General features: G+C 43.4%; 2 long non-coding RNA genes across 7 annotated transcripts; one reads left to right on the top strand and one right to left on the bottom strand.

The window, feature by feature from the left end:
• The first annotated feature begins 28 nt into the window (after positions 1-28).
• On the top strand, positions 29-9,127 carry LOC131514924 (uncharacterized). Of its 6 annotated transcripts, XR_009263343.1 has the most exons (4): positions 29-4,635; positions 6,704-6,765; positions 6,910-6,995; positions 7,950-9,127. It is a non-coding gene; the product is annotated as an uncharacterized LOC131514924 (long non-coding RNA). The 6 variants fall into 6 exon arrangements; XR_009263340.1 differs by having other exon boundaries at positions 6,910-9,127; XR_009263342.1 differs by lacking the exon at positions 6,910-6,995.
• On the bottom strand, positions 8,407-9,677 carry LOC131514925 (uncharacterized). Its single transcript, XR_009263345.1, has 2 exons — positions 9,492-9,677; positions 8,407-8,797 (listed from the first exon to the last, which is right to left on the bottom strand). It is a non-coding gene; the product is annotated as an uncharacterized LOC131514925 (long non-coding RNA).
• Positions 9,678-12,487: the final 2,810 nt, after the last annotated feature.

The following is a 12,487-nucleotide window of genomic DNA, read 5'->3' on the forward strand; positions in this document are numbered from 1 at the left end:
CCACAGGTTTGTGAGGAACTTGAGTCCAAAGGTTACGTTCTTTCGATTCGGCACCACCTTCCGCGATTATTCTTCCTGTTTTTGCAGTGTTCTGGGGTTGCAGAGCTTTTCCTGAGGCCACAACCCAGCCACAATCCTAACCTTACCCTGTTAGACTTCACCATCAAGGCGTCTGGAAGCCTGAGAGTTTAGAACGCGAAGAGCCTTAAAGGCCTTCTCTAATCCCTGCATTTCTATTCGAGGAAGCTAAAGCTTCAGTGGTGAAATGGTTTGTGTAGACAGCCGTTATCGAATTGACTTGGCCGAGAACTACTTTATCTTTGGAGGAAAAACAACTTGTGTTATCTTTTCAGCAATTAAATATCACATAGCGATTTCTTAAGCAACCTCTCATCGTGTGATCCGCCCTCTTTCCTCCCTGACCACATCACCTATTACTGGGCATTTCTCCTATATTGATGTTTATTTTCTCCTCTTAGAATGTAAGGTCCGTCTGCCTGAAGTCTGGCACTTGGTTGGTATTTGTTGAGTGAAAGAATGCCTGATTATGCTAGCATTAAGCAATATTTTAGAGAGAAAAAAAAGATGCTCTACAAACTAGAGAGGAATTATTAACAGGATCATTTTATTTACATTAATAAATGCCTTAGCTCTGAGACTTCTGAAACTTCAATGAACATATGAACCACTTGTGGATCTTGTTAAAATGCAGGTTGATTTAACTGGTCTGATTCAGCTGGGTCTGGAGATTTCTGCATTTGTAACAGAATACACAGAGAATGCCCGGGGCCTCTGACTCTGAGACCATACTTTGAATAGGAATGCTTCAGCTCCATCTAGACCAAGTTTGGGGGAATATTTTGCTTGGTATTTATGATGCCCGCTGTCTTAGTCTGTTTGGGCTGCTTTAACAAAAAACCACAGACTGAATAGCTTATAAACAACAGAATTTTACTTCTCACATTATGGAGGCTTGAAGTCAAAGATCAAAGTGCCAGCATTATCAGGCACTCTTCTGGGTTAGAGACTTCTAGTTGTGCCCTCCCATGTTGGGAGAGGGAGAGAACTCTCTGGAGCCTCATTTATAAGGGTGCTAATCCCATTCATGATGTTTCCATCGTGACTTAGGCACCTCCCAAAGGCCACATCTCCTAATACCATCCCCTTTGGGAGTTAGAATTTCCACATCTGAATTTTGGCGGGGGGGGGGGGGGGGCGCAGACATTCAAACATTATCACTACTATATGAAAGGCACCTAGTCATTGCAAGCATGCAAGGATGAATAAGAACTGATCTTTGCTGTGTAGGGGTTTATGGAGTAGGACAAAACATAGTCCAGTTCAGTAACTATTTTTTAGTAGCCATCACTGGTTGGGCTATCCATGAAATGGACCCAGCAGGGGAGATTGGCATGCAAAACACGCTGTTGTGTGCTCTTGGGATCAACCTCTGTGAAAGGGAGGGGGAGGAAACAGGATTGAGCAGAGGGAGAGATTGATCTGTGATATCATCCTAACAAAGGCTTCAGGGGACCTCTGGGAGCTGGGATGGCCTTTGAGAGGGAAGGATCATGAGTTGATATGAGTGGCTAGGCCTTCACCTCCCAACATTGATTGGTCGTTGGATACACACCACCCCTGGAAGGAGACTTGATTTGAGCTTGTCCATTTCTTTAACTGAGGCATTATCCAAAGAGGGCTGACAGTTAAAGGGTTTTGCTAGCACTACTCCCAGCAGCAAGGAGGGATGGGGCTAAGTCTTCTGTTCCTAAAGGGGGATATGATCAGAGCTTCAAAGTCAGCATCCACCATAGTACCTATCCTTCTGAGGCACCTTGCTAGCCGCTTGGAGACTAAAGACGTTTATTAATTCACTAAATATTATTGAGTGCCATTATGTCTATGCAACCCTGTTATGCAACAGGGTACAGACCTGAATAAGACCGATATGCCCCCCGCCCATGGTGCTTACAGTCTATGAGCGATTAAACAAGCATTGATCAAACTATCACATAACTAAGTACTAAAATTGTGGTCATCCTTATCAAGGAGACCAGTGGATTTACAGGTGAGTAAACAGAAACTTAGTTTAGTCTAAGTTTGAAGGAAATTCTCTCTTAAGGAAGTTATAATCATGACCTGCAAGATAAGAGGGAATTCATTTGGACAAAACTGGGGCATGGGGACTCACAGGCTAGTATGAGAGGTAAGAGGATGATCAGTAAAATATATTTTAAAACCCAGTATATAAATCTTACATAGCCACACAGAAAGCAAATGAGCAGTGCCAGTTTCCTTGGTAAAAATCTTGTGCCTATCCAAGTATATCCTTGAACATCCAAGTATATGTTGGTCCCCACTATGTCCTCTGGTGAGTTTTTAAAGCCAAAAAACAAAACAAAAGAAAACAAACCCAATGTAGGGTAAGGGGTGAATAAGTCCAAAGCCAAGTGTGAACCGAAGTGGCACTCAGAAGCTAAGGCTGCATTTTATAGGTCAAAACAGGAAATTAATAGCCCAAATAAAATAATTTAAGATGCTAGAACTATGATGTAATGAGAACAGAGAGTGAGTGTGCAGCACAAGCTATGCACTTTGGGCTCCTGGCAGGCATTGTGTATTTCCTTCCTTTTTCCTCTGGAGCAGAAAGGTCTGCCAGTTTCCCTTTAAAGGCCACAAACTTTCCAATTATTCTATGAACTATTCTATTCTATTTCCAATTCTAATTATTCTAGGAACTATGGCTAACACTTCCCCACCCTCTCATACTTTACCATCGCCTCTATCCTGCCCCTTACCTACATTTTCACCACAGCACTTATTACCATCCATATGTGTGTAAATATATATATCTCCAGATATATAAGTACTGAAATGGTGGTAATCATTACCAAAGAGAGCAACGAGGTTATTAGAGCATAGATTCTCTCTCTCTTCCACTAGAAAGTAAGCGCCTTATTTTCTTCACTGCTATACCTTGAGAAGCACCTATCACTACACGAATATTTATTGAATAAATATATGAATGACAAAGCAAGCTTGTGAATAGATGTGGGATTAGAACAGATACAGTTAAATTTATGGTTGATGAAGCTATAATTGGGTCACTGATGAGAATTTAGACCATTTGTTCTTGCCCAGAACACAGCCCCCTTCCAAGGAAGGCTGTCATGCTACATCTAATCCTATCATATCAACCCCTGACTCAAAGGCAATTGTCCATAGACTGCAAAGTCTTTTAGTAGATAGCTTGTCCTGAAGCATTGCCTAAGAGACGCCATATGTAAGATGGTGACTGTGGCAGAAATTGTTCACTAGCTGAGTGCTAATAACGTTTCTCAGGATCCTTCTACCTTTCTGTCTTCTCACAGAGGCTATAAAACTCAATACTCACCTTCCCAACCTTCATGGCAGCTACGTGTAGTCACGTGACACGGTTCCGGTCAATAAGACGTAAGCAGAAGCCTGTGTGTGTGCGTGTGAGCATGTGGTGGATGCGAAAGGAGAACTTGCTAGCCTTGACCCTTCTCCAGTCTTCCTGCCTGAACTGTAGATTCATGATACAGCAGTCCTCCTGCAACCGTGAAGCAACATGATTGAGGATAAAAAAGCCAACAGCTAAAAATGGAAGAATAAAAAGAAAGCCTGAGGAGTCAATGTTAGCATCAAGCGGCTGGACCAATGTCTGCAACCACCAACCTCTGGACTCTTGTTTTAGGAAAAAAATAACAAAACCCTATTGATTTAAGGTACTGCCAGTTTGGTTTTCTGTTAGTTGACCTGAGATTTTTTTCACACTCCTTGTTAGGACACCCTAAATAAATTCTCATTCAGAGAGCTGGAATGTAAACCACAAGAATGGATGGGGTTAAGTGGGAAAGAAAAAAAAAAGAGAGAGCGAGAGAGAAGCAACTGGGACACCTGGGTGGCTCAGCGGGTTAAGCGTCTGACTCTTGGTCTCGGCTCGGGTCATGATCTCATGGTTGGTGAGGTCAAGCCCTGAGTCAGGCTCTTTGCCAACAGCGTGGAGACTGCTTAGGATTCTCTCTCTCTCCCAGTCTCCCTGTCCCTCCCTGTTCCCCGCATGCTCCCTCTCTCTCTCTCTCAAAATAAATAAATAAATTTTTTTTTAAAAAAAAAGGAAAGAAAGAAAGAAAAGAAAAAAAAAGAAAAAGAAAGCAGCCAACTCAAGGACAGAAAGTAGAACTTTAAACAATTTTTTTAAAATGCTTATTTTTGAGAGACAGACAGAGTGCAAGCAGGGAAGGACAGAGAGAGAGCGAGACACGGAATCCGAAGCAGGCTCCAGGCTCTGAGCTGTCAGCACAGAGCCTGACGCAGGGCTCGAACTCACGAACTGTGAGATCATGACCTGAGCTGAAGTCAGCCACTTGACTGAGCCACCCAGGCGCCGCAAGAAGTAGAACTTCAGCATACAAAGCAAAGGTGATCTGTCATTGAGGGGGAACAGGAGGCCCCAGTGTTGGGACTGCAACAGTCTCCAGAAGCTTGCTGGCCCTGCTGTGTACCCTGACCAGTGCTCCTTCCCTGTGGCCCCTGAGGACCGGTGCACTGGTGACTGTTTCCTCTTCTGACTTTCTGGCACATCTTCATCCAAATCCCTGGTCACTAAAGGTAACCTGAGTGTCTGTGTCCGTGGCAACTAAAAAAAGCTCACTTAACCTAATTTCTAGCCATTGTGGTCAGTCTCTTAAAGAACAGCTACCATATTCTTTCAGAAACCGTTTCTCAATGTCAGACAAAACACCGAGCTGCTGGATGACTACTGCTGAAAAAAACCCAAGCGACGTAAAGAAGCTGCAGCTTGTCCCCAGGGCCTCTGACTTCCTCTTTCAGTGCTTCTGCCTCCCTGAGTGCTTCCTCTCACCACACGAATGTCCAGTGCCCTCTTGCTGCTTTTTACTCTTTTATTTTTTTTATTTTTTGAGACAGAGAGGGCTCAAGTGAACGAGGGACAGAGACAGAGAGAGAGAAAGAGAGAGAAGTGGGGCTCATCCGAAGCGGGGCGCGTGTTTCACCCAAAGCAGGGCTCAAGGTCACCTGCTGTGGGACTTGAACTCCCGAACTATGAGATCATGACCTGAGCCAAAGTCAGATGCTTAACGACTCCACATCTTGCTGCTTTTTAGATACCAAGAGTTCTCCTACATTGAGAGTACCTAGAACTGCCCTGGCTCACAAGGCTTCAGCTTAAGGCTTCTCTGTACCTTGATCTTTAACCAACATTTAGGTAAACTGTTTTATAATCTGTAGGCACATGCTCTTAGCTGGCTTTGAGTAAAGATGGATAAACAGCTGATAGACATCAGCATTTGGTAACTATTCTAGCGTTGGTACCCTTAGGTATTTTAGCATTATAACATTCCCTAACTAGCAAAACAATGGATTTGCAAGACTGTTGTCTTTTTCTTGAGTCAACACATCATCAGATGTTTTTTAAGAGAGACTGTACAGTGCAATGTGCCCAGTGTGAAGTGTCTTGACACGGGGCTACCTGGCTTCAATGCATCTGTCACCGTTAATTAGCCATGTGACCATGGGCAAGTTGCTTCACCTCTCTGTGCCTCAGTGTTGTTACCTGTAAAGTGGAGATAGAATAGAGTGTACCACACAGGATTATCGTGAAGGTTAAACGAGATCATTATGAACAGTGCTTAGCCCCATGCCTGACAGGTAAGTAGATAAACATTAGCTGTGTATTATTATATGCCAGATCCCCTCTGCCATAGGGATGTAAAGAAGAATAAGGTATAATTACTTCTCGGAAGGGACTTACTCTATGAGACAGAGGATTGTAAACAAAAATCGTGTTACAGATTTGTCTTGTCATAGAAGTTCCTGTTAGCGGTGTGGGAACACAGCAGGGATGTTCTGTTCAAAGAGCAATCCGGAAATTCCTTCCGAGAGGAGGGGACCTTTGAACTAAACCTTGAATCCAGTTTCTAGTCTCACCTGGGGGTCCTAGCCACTACCGACTAGTGGTGAAGAAAATAAAATAGAAAACTTTATCAACGTGTGGGGGCCAAAATGGGCCGCTTTGGCATGAAAATTATTTTTGAGTTAAAAAGCAATGAAACGCCTTGGGCGCCCGGGTGGCTCAGTTGGTTACGTGTCTTGATATGAGCTCAGGTCACGATCTCACTGTTCGTGAGATGGACCCCCACGTCGGACTCTGTGCTGACAGCGTGGAGCCTGAGCCTGCGGGAGATTCTCTCCTCTCTCTGACCCAACCCCACCCTGCTCTCTCTCAAAATAAATATTAACCAAAAAAATATGAAAAGCCAGGAGATTCGGGAACCACTCTTTGCTTCCCCACAAGTGCCTACGCGAAGTGAGATGGATCTGCTCCAGGAAGACAGTTCTCCCCGTAGATAATGATGTCATGACATGAGCTAGACTGGCAGACAGGAAGGAACCTCGCAAGGCCTGTTTGATCAAACTCCTCTGTGGCCCAGTTGCTTCTGAGAAGCTGAGCAAACACCTGTTTCCCAACATTTGCTCTTTTTCATCTTCCTGTGAATTGAATTCTTTCCCTTTGAAGACCCCTACCCACTTCTCCTTAGTTCAGAATGACATCCATACCTCATCCTGCCTGACTGTCTTTGGAATGTCTATGTCTGTGTGGATTCCTCATATGCCTTAAATTAAAATTAATTTTCTCCTGTTAATCTTCTCATGTCAGCTTGATTCTTAGTCTGGCTGGAAGGACCTTGAAGGGGACAAGAAATTCTTTCTTCCCAACAGGTATGTACTTTTCCTATCAACTAAAATAAAATGACTGTATCTTTCATTGATTGCAGTAAACAGTTCAATGTACATTTCAATGATTGCAAATAATAAATCTGTTAGCATCATCAGCTTGCATTTCCCCTGTTTTTGCCTTTATAGCTCCTGTACCTACAGACCCCCAAATTCTGCACCTCCCCTATGCCCCATTCCTTACTCATTCACATCAGGTGTAAGTACATCAACAGGTTGGTAGAAGATCATAACAAGAATTTGCTTTTTTCTAAATTGAGATAGAGTTGATATATGCTGTCTATCAATTATATCAGTTACAGGTTAATCAACTTTATGTTACAGGTATACAGCATAATGATTCCATATTTGTATATATTGTGAAATAATCACCACAATAAATCTAGCTAGTATCTGTCAGCATACCGAGTTACAGGTTTTTTTCCTTGTAAGAACCTTGAAGATTTACCCTCTCAGCAACTTTTGAATACAGTATTATTAACTATAGTCACTGTGCTGTATATTACATCCCCATGACATTTATTTTATAGCTGGAAGTTTGTACTTTGACTCCCTCCACTCATTTCACTCCTTCTGCCCACCCACCCCCTGCGACTACCAATCTGTTGTCTGCATCTACAAAGAAGCTTGTCTATTAAAATTAAAATACAATGAAGCCAACACTAACCCTTAGGCTAAAAGTGGGAGGAACAGTTTAATCATGACCTAACTGGAGACAATAGAATAGTTTTAAAAAATTGCATCAATCTGAGAGGAACAGTAATGATGGAAACAGAAAAAACTGCAGAGTCCTGAGAGGCAAAATGGTTCAGTGTGTCCCCAGCAGAGCCCCAGAGAGAATGTCCATTCCTGGTTATGCTCACATTCAGCCCCTTTGCCAGAGAATACAGGGGTGGGAAAGCAGACTGCCTGGGTTCAAATCCCAGTCCCGTGTAGTAGCCCCGTGATCCTGGGGAAGTTATTATACCTCTGTGTGCCTCACTTTCCTCCTCAGGGAAATGTGGATAATAGTGATACTCACCTCAACAGGGCAGATGTGAGAGTTGAGCGAATACATGAGAGGGTAGCACAGGGCCTGGTCCTGAGAGGGCACATGAGAAATTACAGTCCACCTTTCTTTTCCCGGCATCAACTAGTTACCGTTTCCTCCTCTTTTCTCTGGCCCGCAGTCCCAGGGCACCCAGGCGTTGGCATGTGATGCAGGCAGAACTAGGCCTTCCTGTGGCCATTTTGGGGGTACTTGGCACTGAGCAGGCTGAGAAAGGAGGTAAGGACTGGCCCAAAACGGAATTCCCAGAAGCAGGCCTGGGAGAGTAAGAGATCTGACGACCTAGCCACGCCTCTGGGAAGCAAAAAGGCAAATTAGGAAAATCCGCTTCAGGAAGAGGACAGTTGGTGTCCAGCACAGTTTTTGTACACGTTCTAGGCACAGCGCCTCAGGAAAACTGGAAATCAGAGGAGACATTCAGGAGGTGAATGGGCCCCATGTCTGACTGAGCGAGGATGAAGACAAAGCCCTTGTTGGCAGGGCTCAACCTCACGGGAAACAAGATTTCGAACTTCTCTCTTATTAGTGCCTCAAAATTTTCGGCAACTCCCTAGTTTCATTACAAAATGGCGACCGTAATGATGACTGTATTAAATTTATATTTCTTTTAGGGAAAGGGATGAAAATTCAGAAAGAATAATCTGTTGATGGTAAAAATTGTTCTCATCTTCTCTGTGGAAGAATTGCGGGGGTTTTAAATCAGAGCCCAGAAGTTTAAACAGCTACTAGCAATGAATTTCCTTTTTAGAAAGTGTTACATTGTAATCATTACGTCATTATCACTTCAAAAGGTTTGTTCTTTCAACTTTGTGGTTTAAAATGTGTGTGTTAAATTTGTCAGCAGTGAAAAGGAGCTGGGGAGTTCGCTGAACTGTAATTGTGGTTTTTAGCGAGAATACTCGGGAGAATCCTCGCATTGCTTGAGTCCGAATGAATGTCAGCAGACTCTTCTCTTTTCAATGTACGAGCCTGAAACACAAAAGAGACTGGGCATATGATCCATTTTTAAGTGATGAAGATTTGGATTTAAAAAATCTGTAAACCCAGTCCCTTTTTCAGGTTAGGGAACAAGAAGGAGAAAAAGGCCAGAAGACGTTTTAAGAGTCTAGACTTGCCAATAGCTACCTGTGGCTACCGAGCACTTTTAATGTGCTCGGATTCAGGCACGAATTCTGGATACGGACGACTCAGTACAAAAGGAAAAAGTAAAACATATAATTAATATTTTAAACGTACGGATTACACGCTGAATGATCATGCCTGGAATATAGCGAGTTAAAAAAGGGTTCTCAAAATTAACTATACCTGTTTCTTGGGGCACCTGGGTGGCTCGGTCGGTTAAATGTCCGACTCTTATTTAGGTTCAGGTCATGATCTCACTAGTGAGTTCCTGAATTCGAGCCCTTTGTTGGACTCTACACTGACAATGCAGAGCCTGCTTGGGATTCTCTCTTTCTCCCTCTCTCTCTGCCCCTCCCCCATTTTCTCTCTCTCTGTCTCAAAATAAATAAATAAACTTAAAAAAATTTACACCTGTTTACTTACCTTACACCTTTTCATACTTATTTAAGTATGAAAATTTAAAATCACACACACACACACACACACACACACACACACACACACACACACACACACACATACGGCTCACACTAAAATCTACCTGACTAGCAGCACCTGGGTGATTCAGTTGGTTAAGCGTCTGACTCTTGGTTTGGGCTCAGGTCACGATCTAAGGGTCGGTCCCTGAGATTGAGCCCTGCATCTAGCTCTGTGCTGACATTGCAGATCCTGCTTGGGATTCTCTCTCTCTCCCATTCCCTCTGCCCCTCCTCTCTCTCTCCCTCTCTCTCTCTCTCTCTCTCTCTCTTTCTCTCTCTCAAAATAAATAAAAATAAAACTTAAAAAAAAGAAAAAGAAAAAATCTACCAGACTAAACACGAAAATCATTTATTTCTGTCGTTTTCTTTGCATATGTGTGGACACCACGCTGGTCTCAGGCTCTTCTGCTTGGATCCTGCTATCTGCAACTCCTTCCTCACTTCCTCACTTTCTGCTTGCTGCTGAGATCTTCCTCAGTCAGCATTTCCCTGCTAGAGACTGACAATGACTCCATCCTGCTAAGTGTAAGGTTTCAGGTCTTCTGCCTGGTCATCCTTTGCATTACCAATAAGCTTTGAAATTAACTCTTGTTTTAGTCCAAACAATAGAATTTGTTGGAAAGGATACCAGGGCATTTCAGGAGGTCCAAAGACTGGGCCTTGGGAAAGGAGGCAGGGATAAGGAGAGCACCATGGGCTAATTCAGGAGAGTTATTTCATTGCTGTCCTGTTCCCACGCTCGTGGTTAAAAAGGCTACCGGTTGGCCTCTGATTTTTACCTATGAGGCTGTTTCAGCTACTGGTAGAATGACACTTGTCACATTCTGATTCTAAAGTGGAGATGTCCAGCTTGGGGGCCCTGGTCTAATACTGTATCTAATATTCCTTTTAATTTTTCACATTGCAGTTGGCCTGAGCATACAGGCTGTCTCTGTACTCACTGACTGATATCACAGTAGTAACAGGAAATTGTTGTTTGCTTTACCTTTTAGAAAACACTTGTAAATAGCCGTTATATTCCTGAATTCTCACAACTGCAAGCTGTTTATTATCATTCTGTAGACATACCAACAGAAGTGCAGATCAATGAACTGACTTTCCCAAGGTCCCAAGCCAGGTGATTTGGTTGGCTCATCCTGAAGGCTGGGCTCTTGGCCACATGTCTGGGACCCTTTCCACCCTTGCATGCTTCTTGCTACTCTCTTTCCTCAGGAAAACCCCCTTGGCTCTGACCTTGCAGAAAGCGTGTCAGAAGTTGTCAGACATCATCTGCTTTTTATCAAAGGTACTTTGGATGTGGGAGGAGGAAAGTGGTGAGCTGTACTAAATAGATGAGTCATTGTCTCAAGATTGAGGAAGCCAAGATTTGTATCTTGGGGACTTTTCAGGAGGATGGTGAGTTTCTTGACGTTAAAAACAAACAAGTGAAGGAAAAGAGGAAAACAGACTTCAGGTTTTTATTTTCCCTTTTTCCTTTTGATGCACATTCTTCTTATTACATTTCTCACCTGCACATTTCTTACTGATCTTAACAATTTCTTGTTAAAATGCCCGGTGTTGTTGTAATTTACTTACTTTCTATAGCATTATAGAAATTGACATTAATTGACAACCTCTGGAGAGGTGTTTGTACATATGCTTTACAAGGCAGTCTTTCTTTCTTTTTCTCTTTCTTTCTTTTAATTTGAGAGAGAGAGAGAGAGAGGAAGCATGCACCTGCTGGGGAGAGAAGCAGTGGGAGAGAGAGAGAGAGAGAGAGAGAGAGAGAGAGAGAGAGAGAGAATGTTAAGCAGCCTTCACGTTCAGCCCAGAACCCTATGTGGGGACTGATTTCACGACCCTGGGATTATGACCTGAGCCACAATCAAGAGTCAGACGCTCAACCAACTGAGCCACTCAGGTGCCCCACAAGGCAGGTTTTCAACTCTTTTCCTACTAACATTCAGGTCTGCGCTTAATTGAATAAGCCTCGCTGAGGTTTATCACATTTTTCTTCCTTTTCTGCTTGGCTGTTCTGATTCTTCTCAAATACTCCACCCATTTGCAAGAAAGCATTCTGGTTGGTGTCCTTATTTCCTGGCCGGGAAGGAAAGAACAATGAATCTTCTCAGCAGGAGACACTTGTGGATGAGTCACAGTCATAGCGTAACTTTTTTCTGCGCATGTATTCTCCTTAAACATTCTCTTGCCAGCCTTTAAAAGTTTTGGGGGGTATTTAGTATTATCTGTGAGAATCTGGAGAACTAGTTAGTATTAAGGTCTTGTTGGATAGAAGCTCGATAGGAGCAGTAGATAGAGGCAGTGTCCCAAGTCCTTGAAGGGAACGACAGAGATAAGCTGGAAGCAAGGAGAGTGATAAATAGATTACACATTACAAGCCAGAGGACACAACATCCTGACCCTGTGGCTTCTAAGACCTTCAGCCTGACAGACCTAGAGTCACTCTCTAGAGACCTAGAGAGTGCATATACACTCTCCTCTTCCACCTCTGCCCCAGGTTACACCTAGACTCATTATATATGTTGGCATTGCAGGCACAGTCACCCCTCCCCCCACATTGAGGAAGGCTGCCGTGATGGTTCTGGTACAAACGTTCTAGAGTCAAAAACTCCCCCTCCCAACCTGTGGCAGGAGTCTCCCAAATGGTTGGAAGCAGCCTCTGTTAGAGACCACCCCACTGTCCCATCTCCTTCCAGCCCAGAGAGACCCAATAATATCCAATCCCAAAACACCTGTTCCACCTGGAACCTACTTGTTCTCCCACCATGAGAGTGCACTTTCGTTTTAATAAACTGCTTTGTGCTACTTTCCTTCTGCCTGGCTTTATTCAAGTGCAGATCCCCACGTAAGTCTCGTGGGAAATACAAGGGCCAAGACCTCCATTCACACAGTGCAGACCTCACCCCTGACATTCTGAACCGTTATTTTACTTGGTTGCTTGCTGTAGTGGGATGAATTAAGTTCTGTATTGGGAAACCAGAGTAATTGGACGATGAATGTTATGTTCGAGTATAGTTTTATGAAGGTTTCTAGGCTCTTTAAAATATCCAATTTTGCC

This window comes from Neofelis nebulosa, chromosome 6, assembly GCF_028018385.1.
Source record: "Neofelis nebulosa isolate mNeoNeb1 chromosome 6, mNeoNeb1.pri, whole genome shotgun sequence".
In the NCBI taxonomy this organism is placed as follows: Eukaryota; Metazoa; Chordata; class Mammalia; order Carnivora; family Felidae; genus Neofelis; species Neofelis nebulosa.